Genomic DNA, 16,187 nt, shown 5'->3' with positions numbered 1-16,187 from the left:
CATTCGCTGGAACGCTCTCTCTTTTGCGAGAGCCGAGGTCCTTTGTCACCAAACCAAACCAAACAGCTGCTGACATTGAGGTCCTTCCCCCCTCACCCTCCCCGCTCGCTCCGATTCCATTACATTGCGTTGCCATAACGCTCATTATCGCCACCGCCATTTGAGCCCCAAACCCCAACTGTGATTGCTGAAAAGCCTTTGGCCAAGTTGCCAAACAGGCCGTAATCAGTTGACCTTTTTTGCTGTGCGTTTTAAGTTACCGAGCCCAGAGAAACAACAAAGTCTATAATTAACTTATAGTCTTACATGCTACCATCAAATGGGTGCAGCAGTGTGTATTATAATAGATGGAATCCCCATTGAATGTGTCTCTTCCACGTGCAGACGGTATGTGTGTGGCAAATCCATCAACTGCCTAAAATCTGAGCTCCAGTGGCACGTGCATTGCGTTTTGGCTTTTGTCGTTGGATTTGGAACTAAAACCATTTCAGTTTGGCATCCTGCGAAGAAGGGTTTGCTTGTGAGCCAAGCAACCCAAATTTCCCATTCCCAGCTGCTGCTGTTTTGCGCAACAAGTGCGGATGGATGCCACGGCAAGTTTAAATGACATCAAATGCTTTGCCTTCTCGGAAGTGAAATCCACACCGTGAAACACCGTGAAGTGAAATCCACACTTCCCGAGAGAAATCTGTCGGCAAGTCGGCGTAAACAGCCAGGCATCTCAACAAATTGAGATTAATCACAAAACAAACCCGGGCCAAAAAGCTCAAAAGGTGACAAATGCCGGAACAAACGACGGAATGCCGAGAAGGTAACAAATCGATGGGAAATATTTGTAATGCCTGGGCAAACCTCATGATTTGTATGTGTCCACATGTCCAGTTCTCTGCCTTCGCTACATGTGTGGCTCCCCCCAAACATGTTTAAGTTTCCTGCAATCGAACAACGGGCGGTGGCAACGTGGGCACCAACGAGGAGTGGAGGCGTGGACAGGACACAAATCAATTATGTTGCCACGGGACAAAGGCGAGAGCGTCGAAAAAATAATGGCAATACAAAAGTGGAGTAGGAGGAGGAGGAGGTGGTGGTGGAGGAGGAGCAGCAGGAGGAGGAGGAGGTGGAGTTGGAGGAGCTAGCAGAGCACAAAAAGGAACAATGGCCAACATTGGCAACCTGCTGCGCTAATGCCGGTCTCAGACAAACAAACCCCCCGCCGAATCACCTACATCTAGTGCCGGGAAAACATGCACTGAGAGAAATAAAGTAACGCCAGTATTTCGATTGATTAAAGCAGAAAAAAAGAAAAGAAAAAGGTTTTTTCGTGCGTAAAGCATCTATAAAAACAATAAAATTTTAGAAATTGAAGTCTTTAATACTTTTTTTTGTACCACTCCTTTTAAGAACACACCATTTATTTTTGACAGTGTACACTTTGTGGCACACGTATGGCGACACGCAGGAGGTGATCTCAAAGGAGCCGAGCAGCCAGTCCTGTCAGCCAATTGAAAGAGCTGCGAGGGTCGGATACTCTGGACTATGGACTCTGGACTCTGGACTGTGGACACTCTATTGGGGGCTTTAGGTAAATTGCTTTTATTGCACACAGTTCGTGTCGGCGTTCGAATTGCACTTAATTTCAATCAGGCGCCCGCTGCTAAGCCACTTCGGCTAATTGTTTGGCTTTTTGGCCCTCGGAATAGAGGGAATCTATTCCCTGTGTGTTTTTTTTTGGGTAATCATGCCAATCTGGTAGCGGGCATCTCCAGCACTTCAAATCTTGAGACGAGAGAGTGTGGAAGCGCGAGCTAATTTGCAAATGCTGTGCAAGCTGCTAGGTAACATGGCGTCCTCGAGATGGAGGACTCCAACATCTCTAGCCTGCTCAGCGCGACTTAAGCTGGCTTAAAAATCAACTAAAGCCGGGGGGTGGGTGGTGGTGGTCCGCTACGAAGGTCGTGGGTAATAAGGAGCAGGACTTGCGTGCCATCCTGCAATGCTCCGAAATTAATTGTAGTGGCTGCTGCGCACTTTATAATTTCACTCGACGCTAGTGTATATCATTAGCCTCGGAACACTCCCACTAATCCGTGGCTCTTCGCCGACTCGAAAGTCAATCTTCTGCGGCTAATGGAAGTTGCTTGTTGTGGGAGTACTCAGCTCCTGCCTGCCTGCCACTCATCTTGCCCCAACTCCTGCACTCCTCCAGATCTCTACTCCCCCACTCCCGCACAGTTGCATACTTTGAGGCGCGTGGCCTGGCAACGCATCAATAACGCGTATCCGCCCCGTATTCAGATTACGCTCGTCTCCTTCTGAAATCCAAAACGCGACGCTAAGAGTGCCGCGCCACTCCAGCACTTTTGGCCAGCACAAGCAGCTTGGGAGCTTCAAAGGCGGCGGCCAGCAGTCAAACCCGATTCCCATATGGCTGGCGACTGGTGACCTCATTTTCAAATCGAAAACTCAGCCAGCGCAAAGCCCCAAAGGATGCTCGATCAACTTGGATTTAATAAAGTTACAAACGCAGCTAGCTACGTACAGCATATGGAGCCAGGCCAGGGGTTTTCGACTGGGCCAGACTGGCTCGACCCAAGAGGTTTCCGGTCAGGGAGCGGAGGGAGTTCACTCGGTTTCAGGTTGCCATTGAAGCGGCAACAATAAGTAAATTAAACTAGAGCTAGAGCTGCATGCCGCACGCGCTTTGAATACGTTTAAAGGCGACTAAATTAAAATGAAGCATGGCGGAATGATTTTTACACTTGCCACCCCTTCGGGTGGTGGAGTCCTGGTCCTGGTCCTGGGGTCACAGGCACATCCACTTGTCGTTCACGCATCCGCACGCACAGCTGGCGGAGCAGCAGACTGGCGCCAAAATTGTGGCTGACTTCACAGATTTCGCGCGACGATGACGGGCAAGCCGATGCTGTGACTTCAGTTTTACACTTGCAAAAATAAGGAGGCATATGTTAACTAAATTGGAGTTATTTGCAAAATAACTTCAGGTTATGAGCAATTAATATAAGTTTAATATACATAAATATTCTATTCTTCTAAATACATATAATATGCCATTGTTCCAGACTCAAATAAACTATGTAATACAATATACAGATATGCTTCAGCGAGTGGAGCCTCTGGGGCAGGAGGCTCCACATGAACTGGAAGCTGTGGCGGATGGGGGGCACTGGCACTGGAACCCGGCTGGCTGGACGTTCCTGCTCGTTAATGCCGCCAGAGCGTCGCAGGCGCAGTGTGGGATAGCTCCAACTATAGCTACAGCCCAGCTGCGGCCCAATTCCTGTTCACCTCGATGGCGGTGTCGGGATGTGACCCACTGGGTGTGTGTGTTAGTGTGTGTGTGTGGATGACATGTTTCTGTTCTCCGCTGACATGCCGCAGTCATCGTTGGCGCCAGCTCATCAGCTAGTCCTGTCCTGTCCCTCCACGGTTATCCTGGCAACGCGCTGATCCTTGGGGGAGTGTAAGTGGGGGGTCCTGGCAAGTGTCATTTGGGGGTTGCTCCTGGCTGTTTTGTTTTCACTTGTCGCCGCATTAAAAAATAGAGAGCAGCCAACAGCAACATGCTCCATATGGAGGCTTTGGTGCCGCACAGCGCCATGCCACGACCCTTGTCAGCTGGAGGACTCCAGGCGGGGGATTGCAGGCGGGGTTGCTAGCTGGCACAGACGCTTGTGCCAACCCTCGCCCGCTGGTGAACTCTGCTCGTTTTCATAATCGGGCGGTAATTGTACACCAATTTGACTTATGAATATAAATTAACTGCGAAACGTGCGACAGAGTCATGTGCCACTGTCCTTATCCGTCTCTTTCTATCTCCGTGAGTTCCTGGAGTCGGTTGAATGGATGAATGGACACATATATATATATATAGACGGAACGGAGCTGTCTAGATCATTATACAATATTGTGGACAATTGAGATTATTGCTCTTTGACAGCGGGAAGTATTCAAAGGATAAATCCCTTGCATGTCGGAATAGAAGCGAAAAGGACATAATATTCTTCTGAATGAATGGGAAACACTTTCGTATAGGTACTGCAAAAAGGAAGCTATCAAATAAGCCAAGCTAAAATGTAATAGATTTATTTAAGATTTGGTAACCTGTTCAATACCACTTTACAATTACAGTGATATTTGAATATTGACTAGGTATATTACATATTACTTTTCATAATCTTAAAGAGTCCATTTGCATTCCTGATTAGCAACTTCATTTTGGCATGACACATTTCACGACACAAATCCACCAGATTGTCACATCTTTTGTGCGCTAACTGCATTACGTATACGCCATGTGTAAACTAAGATAAAAGGAACCCCTGAACGTAATTACACTCAGCCAGTTGTCCAATCGAACGACGAATATCTGGGCGGGATAACACATGTAATTGCCACAAATTGTCGCAGTGTCCATTTCTGGACACGCCAGCTAAGCTTCTCCAGTTCATCCAGCTGCAAACCGGCTTGGCCAAAAAGAAAATGGAATGGCGTGGAAATGGAAAAGTACGGACACACCGAGAGAGATTTGCATTCGTAACTCGATTTGCGGTGTGAGCTCTCATCGCCACTCTCAGTCGGTTGCCCAGGATCCTGTGGCATGCAAAATGACAGCATCAGATGGGGCAGAATGGAATGGCGGAGCAGGGAGGTTGGAGGATGAGCACGAGGCTGGGCAGGACATAGATAGATGTCCCTGGAAAAGAAGGCACAGCCAAGTGTGTGTGTGTGTGTGTGTGTGCCATCGCTTCGTATAAATCAAGAAAGCCAATTTATATTTGGTATATGGCCCATTAAATGAAATCTTATGAAGTTCGGATGACAATTACATGAATAATTACATGAAAGGGTAGACGCGAGCGTGTCTGCTTAGATTTTCCGCCCCGCACATGGACTTGGGTGTGGGTTGAAGTGCCATCCAGCCATACAGCCATCCCGCCACCATGTGACCATGGAACCAAGTGGCAGTCTGAGCCCGAGTCTGGCTTTCTGTATTATTTATGTCGCGCACACGCATACCGCAAAAACCGAGCAAGGATATACAATTGCACTTAAAGCCTGCTCCATATGTGGCGGCACACCATTCGCCTTTTGGCCCCGGACACAAGCTGTAACTCAATCCGGTTGGGTGTGGGGTCGTCCTGTGCGGATACTGCTGGCTTGTCAGCGTTGCGTATACGCCCCGTTGCCAGCCTCTGGTTTGGCTTTATGCCCAGGATGCTGGCTGCTCCCTGTGCTCCATGGCACCCTTGCTGCTTGCTAGCTTGTCCTTCTATTCCAGCAGCACTTGAAATGCGTTTCATTTACAATTTCCTTCCTCGTCTTATGCGTCCGCCGTGCGGCACACAATGGCACACAAAGTGCAGCGCCAGGAAGCGTGGGGTACGCTACCCTGTTCACTTTGGCTTTCATGTCATTGTTATATGCTTATTGTGCCCATTGATGCCATTTCCCCACCCGCCTGTTGCGCACTCCTGGCCATTTTTTGTGCCATTTTTTTCTTTTTTTTTTGCAACGGCGGCTTCCCGTTTGCCGTTAAAACCATTTGGCTGCAATCGCAATCGAATCACGGCGGCTGTAAAAAGATGCAAATGGCAACAAACCAAAAGAAATGCACCCACCTAGACAGGAGTCACAACGGCATGCCCATGCCCATGCCACCATCTGCATATCAAATCGACCGGGACACGCCAGCAGCGGCACTGAAAAAAAAAGTGTTGGGTATAAACAGAACTTCATTATTATATTATTATTATTATATTACTATAATATATCATTAAGGATATTAGCAAGCAAAGTGGAGTATCAAAATACTTGTATTAAAGTTATTAAAGTGAACTATAGAATCAGCATGTGTAGTTCTCTTTAAAGGACACGAGTCCTTAAATCTCGGTGTATGCATATTAGAGCGATGGAGAGGAGAACGCCAAAGAGGAGCAGCTGTTGCCAGATGGGCGTGTAAATGTGTTTAATGCCAGACAGAGGCTGCCAGGGGAGTTCCCTTTCGTCCTCCTGCCCCCTCCAATCCCCCTCCCCCCCACGAATCGCGTCATAAACAAAGTGACGGCGACGGGAACGAATGGGTGGACCAGTGGGTGGTGCTGGAGCCAGTGGGTGGCGATTGGCGGCGCGGCAGCAGCGCACAAAAGTAGGCCAAACACTCACAGACAGAGTCGCACGCACTACACACACACACGTGTGCAGCAGCACACCCATACATGCATACATTCACCCACACCCAGGAACAATCGTGGATTTCTCGACTGGATCGAGAGTCCTGTTGCTTGTTGTTGTCTGCTTTGTCCGCCGCCTCAACGAGTTTATTTAATTTTTCCTGCGGCTCCGGACAAGGATTTGATTTATGATTGTGTTGAAGATTACCGAAAAGTCCTGCCTGTATCGTCGCTTGAGTCCTTGGAGAAGAAAGCCATAAGCTAAAAGACTTTCTCAGTTGAGGCAGCTCTTCTTTCAACGCAAAATGTTTCCTAAGTGAGGCAAAGGCACTGGAAACATTCTGCATTTAGCGCTATAGCTTCCCTTCAATATTCTAAGATGCTTTATAGAAAAACATATCATGTATATAATTTTTCAGCACATATCTAACATTTTCCATCTCGACATCCCATGTTTAATTCATATTTATGGCTCATAAAACTCTATCTTTCTTTTAGTGTCGCGACTCTTGAGTATCATCAAGGAAATTCGCATCGCGGAAAAGCGCGTTAGATTGGAAAACAGGAGTGCCAGGTAATAGGATAACGAAAGATGGAACTTCGATATGCACAAGTGTGAGTGGAAAATTGGATAACCAGTTATGTAACGACCCAATGCAGCAATGGGAAATAGAAGTACTGGCACATAGCATCGAAGTATAATTACTTCTTTAAAAAGCAATCCATTTAGCTGAGAAAAGATCGCTTAAGGTTAATCGATCGTGGGTAATTATCCTTTCAGAACTTTTCCCACCACTGGCCACTCCTGCAGCCGGCTAATTGCTTTTGCCGCAACTTCTTTTGCCACTCCATTGCGAAGATCCTGCAGCAGCTAGCAAACACTCCACCACCATGCCACCACGCATCTCCGGTTGCAGCCACAAGTTGCGGCAAATTAAAGTCGCTTAGCAAACTTCGATGGCTTTGGCAGCAACAAGTTTTCGCAAGGACTCCACTGCGGAAAACTAAACTCATTGCCGGATACATCCAAGCAGATTGCATGGGTGTGGGTCCAGATGGCTTCTATGTGTCGCTTCGTTCGCAAAGTTATGCAGACTCGCCTCCAAAGCAGGCACAAACAATTGACTTTTGAGCATCGACTGTGTCGCTCGGTCTGTCTCCAGCTCCTCCAGTTCCGTCAGCTCCTCCATCTGCTCCTTCGTCTGCTCCATCCTCTCTCCTTTTCCTGCATCCTTGAGGTCCTTGTAGTTGCGCTGCCTTTGGCCCGGCTAAGTAAAAGGCAGTGAGCCAACATATGAGACATACTTGTTACTATAGCTCAAAGACTCGCAACCACCTTGCCACTTTGCCACCTTGCCACCTCTTACCTTGCACCACATACGTGTATGGTTTTTGGAGTGTGGGTGGGGCGACCGCACTTTAAATGCCAGCTCCGCCCCTCTTGTCTTGTTTTTTTTCTGGTTTTTTGTTTATCCAGCTTCTTTAATATATGTTAAGGCAAAGCGAAGAAAAAATCTAAAGTAATATCTAGTCGGTTGTAAGAGCGAAGTTAGGTATACACTTACGGTTTTTTATAACCTATGCTAAAATTATAAAAGATCACATTAAAAAGGATAACATCACTAAACGAGTCATGTTAATATAGAAAAAGTTGTTAAGGAGTTTATAACTTGTATTAGGCATTCTATATTTTATACTTATTATGCTAAAGTAATTGACTTTAGCATCGATTGATCGTGATTTTGTTATCTTGATATCCCAACTTATTTCATAACTAAGAAAGTATGGATCGTGTTCCTTAAAGCCCAAAAGAGAACCACCTCAGATGATGAATGTACTTCCATGTAGGGTATAATTAAGCATAATAATAAGTAGACGAGCGGCGACCAAAGCTCCTAACAGCTCCGAACACACCCGCAGGCACAGCCAAGCCAAAGCCAAGGCAGCAGATCCTACTCCGACTCCAGTCCACAGCTCCAGTCCATAGTCCATGGCTCCAGCTTCAGCTTCAGTTTCCAGCAAGTTGAGTTTTTTGCCAGAGCTGCAGAAGTTCGAGGAAAGCTGGGAAAAAAAGCGTCGCCAGCTGCCCTGTATTTCGTATTATTATTACTCACAATCGCACTGCCATCTTGCGTCTCGCTTCCGCCGGCCAGTGCTCTCTCGCTCGCACTTGCTAGCCGACTGTTGCTTTTTCCTGCTGCTTGTTGCTTCACTTGTTGGCTAAAATCGCGCATGCGCCCTGTGCGCGGCGGCAATAACAGTTGGGTAAATGGAATCCACATCCCCGCCGCATATCCAATCCATACACACACATACACACGCAGTGCGGTTGTGTGTTGTGTGTGTTACAGGTGGGTGGCATTGGCGCCTGCAACAAATGCAAGCGGCTGGTTCCGATTTTTTGTGCCTCAGGAGGTCAAGTGCTGCCCGCCCTCGATTTTCCATCAACTGGTTGCCGTTGTGGACTCCATTTTCCGGCAGCAGCTGCGACTGCGACCGAGGCAGCGACTGCGACAGAGACAGTGGCAGCGACTGCGGCAGCGGCAGAGCAGCGACAGCAGCCTCAACAGGCTGAAACGCTTTTCATCCCTTTTGGTGTACCGTCACCGCGCCCAAGTTACCATAGATACCAAGTGCTGGCGGGGGGCGGGGGGAGCCACCCACTGACATCCACCGCCATCCACCGCGCCCACAACTACCCCACTTTTGTACCGCCTGGCTTCGCCGGAAGGTGACGTCGACGGCGGCTGCGGCAGCGGCGGACCGGCGTTACCTAGACTTGCTGCCCGATAAATTATCAAACTTCATAACAGTCACAGTCTGACTGCCAACGGTTCTGGTTCCGCTCCTCCAAGCCAATAGTATTCCATATGAAAAGCCAGTGTTTTTCGCCCACAAAAGTATGCCTCAGATCGAAGTCAATCAGCGGTGGCCCATCGTTAAAATATCCATTGAAAACCAAGTTCGAGAGTGACGCCAACCAAGTTCGCAAGTGGCAGCTGACAACGTGGCGTATACGCAACGCCAGTGCCATATGGAGTCGAGCCGTTTGGCAGCCAAGGCGCACATAGCAAGGGAAGCCGGCTGGACGAGATGGTGGCCCACCATATGGTCGGGTAAGTAGATAGTACTCACGTTATTGCCAGCGCTTTTATCGCATTAAATAATAAATGCCAGCCCGCTTATCGCACCTCCGAAGGAAGCGGAAGTGGGCTGCCCCAAAAAAAAAAATGAAGGGGTGAGGCACACAGAAAAAGCAGAAACACACAAAACTGCCAGCATATGGCAGTTGAATTTATGACACAAATGGGCGGAAGGAAAAGAGTGGAGCTAGCACCCAAAAATGCCAAACAAATCAAGCTGCAAATTGAATTGCACCGAAACCTTGGCCACAAGCAATTTGACATGTCCTACCTGCTCCTTCCGTTTCCCACATGTCCATGCAACAGTGCGAGTGTGTGGGTGTGTGTGTGTGTGTGATTGATCATAGTGATATATCGCCGACTGGCGGCAGTGCTAACACCTAGACGTCAACTTTAATTAATGTCCTCCGGAGGAGTGCGGCCAGGATTGGTCTTTCTTTGTCCCTGACATGGGTTGTGGTCGAATTTAATTTCGTTTAAATTAAAAAGAGACCAGCGGGGAGAGCGGGTGGGTTTGGGCTGCCCCTGGTGTTGGTTTAGTGACAGATAAGCCATAAACAAGGAATTGAAACCCAACACCTGTTGATAACCCATACGACCGCCAGCCAGTCAGCCAACCAGCCAGCCTCGTCGGCCTCATTAATTGCGCTAAACAAACAGGAAAACGAAGGCAACGAATGTGCTGTTGGAGCATGAAGGTGGATGAAGGGGCCAGTGGAGCAACTGGAGCCCCACGAAGGCCAGTTACTGGGTGCAGCAGTGACTGCTATTTGCCCTGGGCTGGCTTGGCAAAATTTATGACCAGCTCATATGCAGCCGGGTTGGCAAGGACGGAGGCGAAGAGTGGGTCTGGGACTGCAAGGACCAACAGGCAGAAGTGCAGCAGCAGATATTGACTTTTTATGCTGACTGCAGGGCAATAAAAAGAGGGAAATTATTTACCTCTCGGCTTATGCCACAGACAGCAAACACATGTGTGGGTGGGTCCGGGGTGGAAAGCCATTCCGGCCAAGAGTCGAATCTAATCCCAAAATACAGCTTAGGTTTAATGGTCTCAAATTTAAATATTGAAGTTGGCAGGCAGCGATAAAGGGAGCTAGTGAGACGTCTAGGAAGTGCACATAATTCGAAATTGAACTGATGGTAAGTGATAGAAATCGTTGCTACGTGCAACGTAAATCCCTTGCGGAAGGAAGTCTTCACGTTGGAGTACAATAAAATTCCATTAAATGCCAGCCTCGCCGCCCAGTAATCCGCCTCCAATTAACCGCGCTATCTATTCACAACTTCTTCCTGAGCTGAGCATTAATTTCCATACAGCGGCGACTTTTGGCACCGCCGACAACGCTGCGTATGCGTAATCTGCGCCAGGCGATGTAAGTGAGCTGCTGCGCGTAAGTATTCCACCAAGATTATGGCTTATAAATACATATATATATATACAGCCATATATATATATATATGGCAATATCTATAAAGCCATCGATAGTTACTTTTTTCAACTTTACCCCATGACATGTGAAACATCAAAATTGTTTTAAAAAAAAAAGTATAGCTTTCAGCCAGTCAGTAACATTAAATGCCTTTAAGTGCCAATTAATGTTTGACTTACAAGGGAACGATATGCTCGGATGACCGAAACATGGGCACAGCATTTGCCACTGGGGGGTTGCTACTCATCCATCGCTCTCGTCCTTGGATTGAGCACGATGGGTAATGTCCCAGCTGCCGGACTTATGACAAAAGTATGTAGTATATCGCCTGCGGCTCCATATTGTTGGCACATACTTATCGTAACTTTGGGAGCGCGCAGTAAGACTTTTTAAACATCAATTATATTTACGTATCGGAGCGTATTAATGCGACCAAGCCATGGTGCTGATATATATATATATATATATATATATATATATATATGGAGTCTGGGTACTTTTGGCCTGCATGGACACACCTGATAAGCAGCCATCATCATCCCTGGGCATTTACTGGCCAAACTAATTTATGACTGGAACTAATTAAACAAAGCCACCTCAGTCAGTCCTTTCACATGCGGATTTTCGTCCGCTCCCTTCATTTCGGGCACTTCGTTAGTCAAGGAGCTCAATTTGCTTACACTTGTTTCGCATTCGGTCTCGGTTTCAGTTTCAGTGCCACTGACATCTCCACTCGCAATTAAAAAGGAGTCGAGCTGGCATGGAGGAAGAACAAACTCTTGATTAAGTGGGTGCAAAGTGTCAACAAATTATTCATTTACTCTGTAGTGGCTGCACCCAAAAAAAAACAAAAAAAAAAAGCAGCAAAGTATAAACAAAAGCGTGGGTAAGATGAAAAGTGGGCGAGTCTGGTGGGAAAACTGAATGGAGTTTTAATTAACAACACCACCGACAGGAGCAGACAAAGCTTTAAACTTAATCCCCTTTGCTGTCTGCCGTACTGTGATTTCAATTTGCCATTAAAAAATGCACACAAATGTCGAATCCTAGTGGCTTTTTATGCGCCGGCTATAACGCCCACTCCTCTGTTGGCCAACTTGAGTGGAATTCCCTTGTGGAATTCTATGGGGCAATCAAAGTGGGCAACTGCTACTAACCCAACGCATCGACAGGGGTAAATATTTTAGGAAATGATCAGAAAAATTCAACCCCGTCATATACTATATATGGTATACCCACTTTTTTTTAAACCCCAAGCCCGTATGCGTATCCCTCAATCCCAACCAAACAAAATCAAAGTTCCTTTCTTTCGCTTTTCCCACACTTTGTTTACATTTGCAACATATTTTCTCAATTTTTCTTTTTTCATTTTTCTTTTTTTCTTTTTTTCTTGTTGTCCATTGGCGCTGTTATTGTTGGGCCAGCAATTTTGTTTGCATACATAAATTTGGAATGAACTCATGTGTCACATTAGCAGCGGCATCTATGCGCCGCCATTGCCATCAGGACCTCCATTATTTCGCACATATCGATGCGATACTGTTGACACACAGCCATCTATCCATCCGGTTTGATTATTATCATTGGTGCGGCGCGGTCTGGTGTGCTCTTGTGGCCATCTAATGTCATTTTCCAGCGCGCAATTTGATTACAAATCGAAATTAATGCTGCGAATGCATTTCTCATGTACTTGTAGCTTCGCTTTTTTTTTTTGTGGCTGCCAGGACATTGCTTAATTAAGTTCAGCAAATGATTTTTCAATTAACACTGACGCCGGGGCAAAAGAAATGGAAGCGGAATGAAAATATTTGTATTTACACAACACAGGAGGGGCAAGCGCACAAGGCGGCTTTTCCTCCTCGGGGTCCGGGATTCTGGATTCAGGATCCAAGGACCTGGTCCACTTGCAGTCCGCCCACGAAGGAGGCACGGAATGGAACGGAAACGGATGCGCCGCTGTCAATGTTGGCACAAATTGTTTGTCACGCAGTGCAAATACTTCGTGCTGTTGCTCTGGTATGCGGTATTATGCGCGATTTATTTCTCTGTCTGTGTGGCAGCAACAACAGCAGCAGCAACAACAGCAACAGGAGCAGCAACAACAGCAGCAGCGACAACAGCAACACAAGGAGCAACACGAAGACAGCGGCGGCAGCAGCAACATCTGAGAACAACAGTGCCCCGCAGCAATGCCAGCACACAGCAAATTTGATATTTGTTGATTTTTCCGTTTTCCTACGCATTTGACCCAACCCAGGCACTCCCCCCTCCCCCTCCCTCAGCAGCACAATTAAAGCCAGAAAAATGTGTAATATTAGACTTAAATGGTGAATAATGTTATAAGCTTCGAGGGAAATCTGTCAGCTTATTAACTCAACTTTACCTGGCTTCGAAAATGAACAAAAAAAAGGAAAGCAAAGCACAACTTTTAATGCATTTTTATGAAGTTTTAGTAGAGAACGCTACGCATGGCAGGGGACTTAATTTTATTTACATTTCGCATTTTGCGCTCTAAAGTTTGCCAAAGTAGTTGATTGGCTTTGCCTGCCACCAAATTGCAAAATAATTGCCACGGCAAAGAGGCAGCCGAGGCAGTGGCGCTAGGTGGCAAGAACGATTGCGAAACAAGCTAATTTCATTGAAAGTGATGCTCGTTTGTGGCCTGCCACCACATGGATGGTGGTCCATTACAAACACCACCCACACCCAAACTCACTTGCAACTTGCAACCAGCGCAACAAAAGCAACAAAACCCGCTTGTGATGACGGCAAGTTTGTGTAATGTAATTAATTAATTACGGCGAAACAAGGTAGTTACATGTACAGTTATGGCAGCAGGGAAAGTGGCTGGTCGGGGTCACCACCCACCGGAGAACCTCAACAGAGCGGCGATATTACTTCGGTTTTATTAGCCAGCCAGCTAGCCAGCACAACCCTTTCCCCCCTTCCCCTCCCGCTCGACATTCCAGCACGCGTAGTTTTGGTGTCTGCCCGGTGACTTAATTACAAATTATAGTGCAATTAATTCTGCTTCCTGGCATTATTAGGCGCATCGGACGCGGGCGTAACACAAAACCAAAGGAGCAGCGAAATGCCAAAAACACCAGGAATACCTTTGGTAAGTAGATGAATATTAAGTGGAATCTGGAAACGAGTGCAGAAGTGACCGACCGTCTCCGATTACGGCCAGTGAAAGTGGCAGCTGCTCCAAGTGGATTACGATGGCGTCGCCAATCTCCAATGGCCACGTGTATGCTCGTAGCTATAACCTGAAATCCAAATGTTATTGCTTGAGAATACACGTAGTTCACCGAGATTTGTTCAGCAATCAAAAGCGAGGAACCCCGGTTAAATGAGCTGCAAAATGTTAGTGGCTAAAAGTTAATTAATTTAACAGGTTATTTGTTTTATGCAATTAATTGCACAGGGGAACTTGCAGACCTTAATTAAAGCGATTTTCTTTCTAGCTATTGCAGCGAAATACTATATTTTAATTAAAGTCATATAGTTTTTAATTGGTAAATACCATTTAAGTTTATTTGCTCTTCGCGGGAAGTTCTTAAAAAAAAGGATGCTGATATAATAATTTTTTTTCTTAATTATTCAGTGCGTATTTTTTAATTTGCTTTTTAAGCCGATTAATGCCAATTAAGGTTGCAGGTCAATTGAAGTTGAAGGAACTCGTGAAAAGTTCCACTTAAGTAAGTATTTGTATCTCAATATGAAAGAATTTCATCACAAGTGATTTCTCACTCAAAAGGACTCAAAACAGTTGAAAGTAAGTACAAGGACATATCAAAAGCTTGATTACTTTGAACTGTCAGTTGTAGTTTGAACCATTTTAATTGCGATTCTCGAGTAGATCAGAACTTCCCGCAGGCGAAAGGTAATTGATTTAGTAAATAGGTGTATATATAGTTAGTTATTGCCACGAGCTTAAGTTTCTGGTCAGAGCCTTGAGGAAATATTTGCCGAGAATATATGTACATAAATACCCAATTAAAATGTTGTGCCAGCAATCACGGCTGAAAAGTAGGCAACACTTTGTTTGACTTCTGATTAACAACATCCTTGGGGCTTTTGGGAAGGATAAAAGGGGTTGGGGCGCATAAGGATAACGCCGCGGGGTTGGCTCTCATTCCCCCGACTGCGAATGGGAATTGACAAGCCTTTTAAAACATGAAACACAACGTGGAGGAGTATATATATATACATAGATATGTATATGTGTGTGATTTGCATTAATGAGATGCAAATGATTTGTTTATTTTTTTTTTTTTACTTCTTTTTCGCTGTCAGTTGCCAGCTTCTTTGTGGGGCCCGCCTTTATTGAAAAGTTGCCGGGCGGCCCGCCCACTCCAGCCGGATGAAATGAGCAAATAATAAGAAAATATTGATAAAGATGTTAATCAAAGGAAGCTCACGTTGCTCATATAGGCAGTCGTCGAGTACTTGCGACATAATAAATATGTATGTTTTTTCCCCCCATCCCCGCCAGCGACGACCATCGGCATCTACTGATGCTATCGCTCCATGTCCCCTTATCCATCCAGCTCCGCATACGAGAAGTGCTCCACGGCTGTCATGGCTGTCTGGCCCGGCACGCCGCCACTCCGTCATCGTCGTCGTGATGTCCCTGCTCCTGTCCCAAGTCGGCAGTCGGCACATGCGATACAACACGACCCGCTGTTTATTATTGTAAGTCACTTGGCTTGGCTCACATCAGCGAGCTGGAAGATATGCGCAGTGACAGCACAAGTTGCCACCACCAGGAGCCGCATCAGCAGGAGCAACTTCACCGGGAGCAGCAGGCGAAGGTGGAAGCTGTTCAGACAATTTGCATTGTTTTATTAGCATATTGTAGCTTCAAAGTTTTGGCACTGCGCACAGTAGCATAGCCATGTCCTTGCGAGATGATGACACAGGACATTTTGACGTTAATTTGGACAAGGATTTCCATCCGCAGATTAACATTCGCGTTCATTTTATTTATTCGTTCATTTAAATTAATCATAATGTAATCAGCGCGTGCTTTTTAATTGCTAAAATCATAAGCATAACTTATAAAGAGATTTTCTATCCATTCAACCCCGATATGAAATCCTGTTCCGGAAAAATGATATCCATTATATAACTACCCCGAATTGGTTTCGCTCAGTTTGTTTATAAGGCGGAAATATGCAAATCGAGCTGCTACTTCTGATGTTGCATAATTTGTTTGTGTTCCAGTCAAATTAAATTGCCATCGCTATTAACATTTATGTAAATTACATAACCATTTTCGGATTCATTAGACCCAAAAACCAAGTCCAGCTGGAGATGTTCACCGCCCATAAATAAAAAGTGTGCACTTAATTTATGTCGTATATATATTTATACACATTTAGAAATAACATTTTTTTTGTTTGTTTAGCAATAGC

The 16,187-nt window shown here is 46.0% G+C and overlaps 1 pseudogene; it reads left to right on the top strand.

Moving 5' to 3' along the window:
• Positions 1-581: 581 nt before the first annotated feature.
• Positions 582-6,769, top strand: LOC117138545 (annotated as a pseudogene).
• Positions 6,770-16,187: the final 9,418 nt, after the last annotated feature.

Source organism: Drosophila mauritiana, chromosome 2R, assembly GCF_004382145.1.
Source record: "Drosophila mauritiana strain mau12 chromosome 2R, ASM438214v1, whole genome shotgun sequence".
Lineage (NCBI taxonomy): Eukaryota > Metazoa > Arthropoda > Insecta > Diptera > Drosophilidae > Drosophila > Drosophila mauritiana.
This window is presented reverse-complemented; position numbering and strand designations above follow the sequence as displayed.